Source organism: Alligator mississippiensis, chromosome 4 (genome assembly GCF_030867095.1).
Source record: "Alligator mississippiensis isolate rAllMis1 chromosome 4, rAllMis1, whole genome shotgun sequence".
NCBI lineage: Eukaryota > Metazoa > Chordata > Crocodylia > Alligatoridae > Alligator > Alligator mississippiensis.
In genome coordinates, this window is record NC_081827.1 from 77,619,427 (window position 1) to 77,627,391 (window position 7,965).

Below are 7,965 nucleotides of genomic sequence, written 5' to 3' on the forward strand. Positions count from 1 at the left end.
AACAAGGAGGAGTGGAGGGGGGGCAGTGGGCGGGGCTGGGAGCGGCGCCGCAGCAGGGGCGGTGGGCGGGGTTTCGAGTGGCGCGGGCGAAAGGGCAGTGGGCGGGGCTTCGAACAGCGCGGGCTGAGGGTAGTGGGCGGGACGTTGCGACAGTGGCTGGACGGTGCGTCGTGCTTGGCCGTGCTCTCAGTGGCCGGGGCGAGTGAACCGCGGGGGCCGCGCTCAGCCTTTAACCTGATGCGGGAGCCCGCTCCCTCGCTGCCGGCCGGGTAGAAGGCCGAGCCGATGTCCAGCTGTTTCCATGTCTGGAAGTAAGGCCCGTCCGTGTCTTGACCTCAGCCCCAGCGCCCCTCACCAGGAGCCCTCGGGGTGTGTTACAGCGCCGCGGCCCCCTCACAACACCCCGCCCAGGCAAGGCTCCGAAACCCGGCAGGAAGCACTGCAAGGCTTGGAGCTGGCAGGGCACATAGCATTTCACTGGGGGCGTCCACAAGAGACAAGACGCAGACCGTGCATTGGCCTAATAAGACTGTGCAGTAGTGTGTCACAGCACAAACCGTGCTAGTAGGCTCCTGCGCAGTGTTATTAGGCTAGTGCTCAGGAAGCGTCACTAAGTGTGCACCAGCGCTACTGCACGGTAACTCTACCTACTGCGTGTTTAGTTGGTACTTTATGAAGGAAGTACTAAACTAAATGTGCAGTATCTAAGGTGCATTAATGACCGTGTAGACACCCAACGTGTTTCACCAGTAATAGGAGTGCCTGACCTTGAGCCTGACTGGGGGTGTTAGAGGGTGTCTAATGAACAGTCAACGCCTTGGCTTCACACCGGAGATGGGCAGAGAAGGAGACTGGCACTACAGAGTAAGGACAGCAAAGATATGCAAGTGTCTAAGCAGAAGAGCACGGCTTCCTCAGCCCTAGTGGGCCGTACTCCTATCTTCATGTCACTCACTTGACATGATTGGGCCTTTTCCAGAAGCATCAGTAACAATAGGGGCCAAAGTTAAGTGGCCTTTTAAAGCTGTAGTGCTCAGCCCCTAGCCCATGGATCATATACAATCTGCAGAGCCATGTCCTCCATGACCCATGTCCACAGTACTCTCCATGGGTCTGAAAATTTGGCAGTGGCAGCATTAATTGCCATCCCCCCCACCTCATGTTGCCAAACATGGGGGGGGGGCACGTTTTCCCCGCCGAGATTGGCCACTGCCAAAGCTGCCACTGGCTTCTGCAGACAGTTACTGCCCACACCTGCCCCCACTGCCAACGTAGCTGGCAATAGCTGCAGGCAGTCCACACTCGCTGCTTGCCAACCCTCCCCGCCCTGCCACCCACAGCCAGAGGTGCCTGCAGGCAGTCCCTGCTCACGGCTTGCCGCTGCCAACACTGCTGGCAGCAGTTGCAGGCAGTCCCTGCTCAATGCCATGGTGCCACCCCAGTCGTGGGAGGCACCAGTCATTCATGCTGCTAAACTTCTAGACTGGGCACATGGGGCAGGGCAGCACAAGGTGGGATCCAGACTAATGGGTCTTGATCTGGGAGGCGCAAGGCAAGATCGGAACACACAGGCCTGGTCAGGCAGTGCAAGGCAAGATTCAGGTGCACAGCACCTCAGATGGTATATACCAATACTTTGCTAAGGTAGAAGGCAGAGTAAGGTAGCACCTTAGGGTGCCTGTACAGGAGTACAGAGGCTGCTTTGACACGCTATAATTCTAGGTGCTGACTCCATGGACTGGCCTATGGATGGGCTCCGTGCCATTCATTTGGCCTGAAAGAAAAAAAAGCTTGAGCACCACTGTTAGAGCATTCTACCCAAACACAGAGAGGGAAATCCACCTGTGTACACAAATTATGTGCTTAAGTCTCACTGAGTACATCTACGTGTGCGCTGCACAGTCATTTATTACTTGCTTAAGCCCACCAACGCTACATCTCCTTAGGAACGAGCTATGGCAATGTAGCTTATTGGTACACCGACATAGTGTCTCGTGTAGATGCGCCCACTGAAGCTCTATTTTGATGGTCATGTTTGCCCTTTGAAAAGAACTAAATTTGTCCTAAAAATACCTACCTCTCTTTTGCTTACGTAAGCAAACAAGATCAGAAAACAAGACTGGATAACTGTATTTGTATATTCATATAAAACTTTATAAATATGATCACAAAGTCTGTCAAGAGTAACCAGTGATTTTAGTTGCTGTGTCTTCAGAGTGCCCAAAGGTTGTCATCTATGAAAGCTTATACATCTCGGAATCAGTTAGTCTCTAAGGGCACTTTTACACATGCTCTGGAGGTGTGGGGGGCAGCATTTTAATTAGAGCTGCTCTAATTAAAGAGTTGCTACCTCTCCTGTATCAACATCCCTGCAGTTAAAAATGGTGGTGGGAGCGCTTGAACTAAAGCTCTTTCGAGGAGCTGTAGTTCAGGCACCCTTGACACCATTTTTAAGTGCAGGGGCACTGATACACAAGATGCAGGAGGTTGCTGGAGTGAAGCAATTGCCACACTCCAGCAGACTCAATTAATTGAGTCTATGCCAAAGTGCTGGAATTCTAGCTAAGGTGCTACCTTGCCCTGCCTTCTACCTTAGCAAAGCATTGGTATTTCATTTGAGGGCGCTTCGGGTTAAAAACTTCAAATTACTGATTTTTCTTGAACATCTTTATGTTTGCATGTTATGTATATGCAGAATGCCATTAAAGAGAAGCCAAATATACAGATTCTTCAGTTGATACATAGACTGCATTAAAAATATATTTTTGTCTGAGCAAAGAATAATACTACAAGGAGAGATCAAAATATAAAATACATAAATAAGTATGTAGAATATCGGGAATTAAGAATTAGCACATACAAGCATAGAAGACATTGTTTAATGGTAAGAGTTGCAGGAAAACATGCCTCTGATCCAAAAAACATGAAAATTAGAAGTAAAGGGAAAAGTCTCCAGTATTCATTGAGACCCTTAAGTCTCTTAGAACATTGGAAATAACACTCTACCTCTTCAGTGGATGTTAAGAAGTAGTACAAGCCTTACCTTCAGCCAGTTTATGCTCTCTCACAAAACCTTAATGGTTACCTAAGGTGTTATGTTATATTGGCACATCTGACTGTCACACAGTCCATTAGTTTGGAAAGTTATTCAGCCTTAGCATTACTGAGGTCATTTTAAACATGGGATGAGGAAGCAAAAGTTGGATAATCTAAATGAAAATCAGTGATTTCTTTATATATAAACAGTAAAAATAAAACAAAAAAAAGGAGAGAGAAAACTTCTGGCCTGAAATTTAGCAGCAGAATATTTCATATGCAACTACACCAAAATCAGACAAAGTAAAGAGGGCAAATAGAAAACAAGGCAGATTTTAGATGGCAGTGCTCCCTGGCTCTGAGGTTTTGCTATCAATAGCCCTGATCTTACAAATACTTATACATATGAGTAACTTTATATAAATGGGTAGTTTAATTGAACCTGATGCCAACAGGCCTATTACTGTATTAAGATAACCATGTAAGCACTTGCAGAATTGGTGCCTTTGCTTGCATGGAATGTTTTTAGTTTGTTCAGTGATAGGCAGCAATTGTTTACTTCATCAAGTGGAAGGTAACAAATATGACTTAGCATCTAGAATGTTATCACCATGCTTTGTCTTTTTTTTAATTTTACAAAAAAGCCATTGCAATCAAGGGACTTAGTCCAAAGCTAATTAATGGAGGCTTTCATCCCATGAAGTGCACAGATGAAGCTTTCACACCACCCAAAATATTCAGCTTGAAGAACCTTTACTGCTAAGTTCATCAGAGCAAACTTTATCTGAAAAGCATCAAGCATCTTGTGGTTATTGGTAACTTAATCTTAGTACTCCTCTTCTATGGTCCCTAGCAGATATTAATACATTGACATGACTGGGATCTGAGAAGTTTTGTGCCCCATCAAAAAAATCATGCATTATGCTATACCAGATGGGCATGGCAGGACATGTGATGTTTGGGGTAGGACTTAAAGTTGTGCAACTGTTGGAACCAAATTCACAGAACCTGGACCTGGAGCTTCCTCCAGCCTGATCCTGGGGATTGGGCAAAGGATCACTCTGTCCCAGACCCTGGGCCTGTCCGGTGCCTAATCGTGATGCTCAGCTGAATATTAGAATTTGGCATAAAGCTCACCTGAGTTACTTAAGTGTCAGGATTGGGCACAGGACAGTTCCGGATCCCATTTTGGGACCTGGGGCTGTCCCCAGCCTGATCATGGGGTTTGGGCAGGGGTCAGCTGTGACCCAGACCCTAGGGCTGCCCCATGCCTGATCCTAGCACTCAGCTGGCCATCCAGATCCACCACAGAACAGCCCTGAGTTGGGGATACACAAAATACAAGCCTGCTACAAATAAATACCATTAAATATGCAAGAACCGCAACATCCTTCCCAGAGGACTAAACATCAACAGTCCTCTGACTACTACACACAACTCTAAATATGCTTCACAACTATGCAGGAAAACTTCAGAGACACTTAGAAATCATCTTCTTCACCTAACCTACTCCAAAAGAGATCAACTTAAGGAGGAAATCAACACATGCTGCAACAACTTAGAAGAGAAAAATTCAGGACCAACTTTCCCAACCACAAACAACCATCAGACACAACATCAACACCTTACAACATTCCAACCTCAAACTCGATGAAACTGAAAGAAGCCACCAATCCTCAAATATTATCAATCTCTCCATGCACACTTACCACAGCTGAAAAATCTGTCCCGTCTAAAGGCCTGAATTTTTGTCTGGAAAAATACCCTAATAAAATACTGTAATGTGGAGAACTAGAAGAATTCTTCCAACACCTCTGCCTCAAGGAATATTTCAGCAGCCAAAATGAATCCACTTCCAACAACATTTCATCCTTTGACAACACTGAGGAAAAGATCAGCACCCCAAAAAATCAGATTGGACATTTCACGGGGTGAAATTCTAACCTTGACCCATAGGTGACACGTAGGGGGGCATAGAGGAAAACATGCACCCCCTGAGATTGGCTACTGCTGAAGCTGCTGCCGGCTTCTGTGGGCGGTCGCTATCCCCCCCGCCCGGCCTCCAGCAGCTGCGGGCGGTCCTCGCCCACTGCCGCTGATAGCACACATGGTGGCTGCAGGCGGTTCCCAGTCACCTCCCACCTACAGTGCAGGCAGAGGCTGCAGACAGTCCCTGTTCACCGCTCACCACCATGGTGCCCCTCCAGTCGTGGGAGGCACCAGTCGTTCATGCCTTGACCACTATATTGACTGCTTTAGGGAAAGAATGAACAATGAAATAATCAACAACACACACCACCATAACAACCTCTCCCTCTCAAACAGAAGGTCCACAGAATCTCTAAGATCAAACCACCAAGTAGTAATAAAACCAGCAGATAAAGGAGGAGCTATAGTTTTCCTTAACCATGAAGACTACATAAAAGAAGCCAGCAAACAACTCTGTGATACCACCTACTACAGAAAGCTAGAGGAAGATCCTACTCCCCTTTTCACCTTAAAACTCGAAACTACCATCAAATCGTTACCATGTGAACTACAACAAAAACCATAGAACTTGATTCCCACTGCTACCCAACTCAGGGACTTTTTCCATGCTTCCTAAAATCCATGAACAAGGAAACCCTGGCAGACTTATCATATCCAACTATGGAACCCTAGCTGAGGAAATATCAAGTTTCATTGAATCAATCCTAAAACCTCTTGTCACCCAAAGAGTGAGTTTTGTCCAAGACATAACAGACTTTCCATGAAAACTTAAAAACACAGACCACCTTCCCAGCAACACCCTTCTAGCCACCATAGATGTTATCAGCTTATATACCTGCCTTGCATATCTACAAGAGCAAGATTAGAACTCCAAGTACAGACCTGAAGATATTACTGATCTTATACACTTCATCCTCATATACAACAACTTCACTTTCAAGGACCAACACTTCCACCAGACCATGGGCACAGCTATGGGCACAAAATGGCCCCTCAATATGCCAACCTTTTTAAGCCACCTTGAAGAAGAATCCCTCAAGGACTGCACCATCAAGCCCTTGCTATACTTAAGATATATCAATGACATTTTCATCATTTGGACTGAAAACCTATAATCTTTTATTGGTTTCCATAAGAAATTCAATAATCATCACCCCTCCATCAGACTCTCTCTTGGATACTCCAACACCAGCATTTCCTTTTTAGACACTATGATCACTATCCAGAATGGTAAGCTACAAACCACCATATATAAGAAACCCAGGGACCAATATACATATCTGCACAAAACCAGCAATCACCCTAGACACACCAAGAAAGCTGTAATATACAGCCAAGCCCTCTGATACCACCACATTTTCACTGAGGAGAACACCCAGGATCATCACCTCACAAATTTCAAAAGGGCTTTCACTCAACAAGGACACTCCTCCAGGGAGATATATCACACTTTTGAAAGAGCCACCTGGATACCATGTAAAGAATTGCTGCACTACAGAAGGAAAATCCCCATGAGTCACACACAGACGTATCATCCCTCCCTGGAACCTATACAGAAAATCCTCAAACAATTACAACCCATACTAGAAGAAGACCCAATTCATAAAAAGATCTTGCCAGAACCACCCATCCTAGCCTTTAAACAAGCACCAAACCTCACTAACCTTATCACCAGAAGCAAACTTCCTATGGCCCAAAACATACCGAATGGATCCAGACCATGTCATGACAAGAAATGTAAAACCTGCCAACATATCTCCACCTTCCCCACAATAACTATACCCCACAACAGAACCTTCACCATTCCTGGATCTTATAGCTGCACCTCCAGAAATGTAAAATATTTCATCCAGTGCACTAAATTACCTGATGGAAAATATGTAGGAGAAACCAAACAACAACTGTGTACCAGAATGAGCAAGGAAAATTCTATCGAAGACAGGAATACCCAGTTACCTGTGGGTGCACACTTCTCACAGGACAATCACTCTCTCTCCAATCTCTCACTTCTAATCCTCAAAGGGAATTTACAAAACACCTTTTGCAGACAAGTCTACAAACTTCACTTCATCAACCTAATGGGTACAAAAAATCATGAACTAAATATAGACATTGGATTTATGACACATTATAACCTGCCTAACATCTGATACCCCAGGTAACCTCTCTGTTATTTACCAGCTACATCTTGTCACCAAGTCTACATTCCCCTTCGCCCCATCCCCAATCTGTTTCTCATGCATTGAGTGCCTCGATTTGCATTTTCACTGGCTGGCATTCTTGCATACTGGTCTCTGACCTCTATTCTATCCCATCCAAGAAGAGCACAAAAAAAGTAAAGATGCTTCCTCAGCCTGAAGAAGTGTATTTGTACCCAAAAGTTTACAAAGAAGAATTTTTCCAGCTATTTTAGTTGGTCTAATAAAAGATATCAGATTTACCCAAAGAACCTTGTCTGCCTATGTCCTTAGACCAACATGGCTACAACCAATACCCATTAAATATGTATTATCGTGACTGGGGTACCATTTTATTGTGCCATAAGTTGTATAGAGTGTTGTAGTTTATTGCCCTATTAACACATTATACATTAATTGTGTGATAAATGCAATGTCTGTCATGGCCTTTTTAAAGAAAAACCCTAATATATCAAGGCTAATTCCACCAACTCAATTTAGAGAAAAGGGAGTATTTGGAGAGAGCTTGACACTAATATGTTTAACTATCACTTAGCTGGCATCAGAGGTTTAAGTAGTAGGTTTTTTGCCCTGAGCAAAATCCTGTGGGGGCCAAGAGTGCTAGTTCAGGGCAAAACCCTGCCAAGGGGAGAAGGTGCTAAGCACTGGAGAGCAGGAGTGTGGAAGGGAGAGGTCAGTCCCATCTGCCCTGTGGACTAAACATCCCATCTGCTACTAACGTGAATTGGTCTGCCCCACCTGG

General features: G+C 45.1%; 1 long non-coding RNA gene across 1 annotated transcript; it reads left to right on the top strand.

Annotated features, from left to right (window-relative positions):
- The first annotated feature begins 127 nt into the window (after positions 1-127).
- LOC109284721 (uncharacterized) lies at positions 128-7,542 on the top strand. The gene is made up of 2 exons (XR_002092288.2): positions 128-311; positions 3,681-7,542. It is a non-coding gene; the product is annotated as an uncharacterized LOC109284721 (long non-coding RNA).
- Positions 7,543-7,965: the final 423 nt, after the last annotated feature.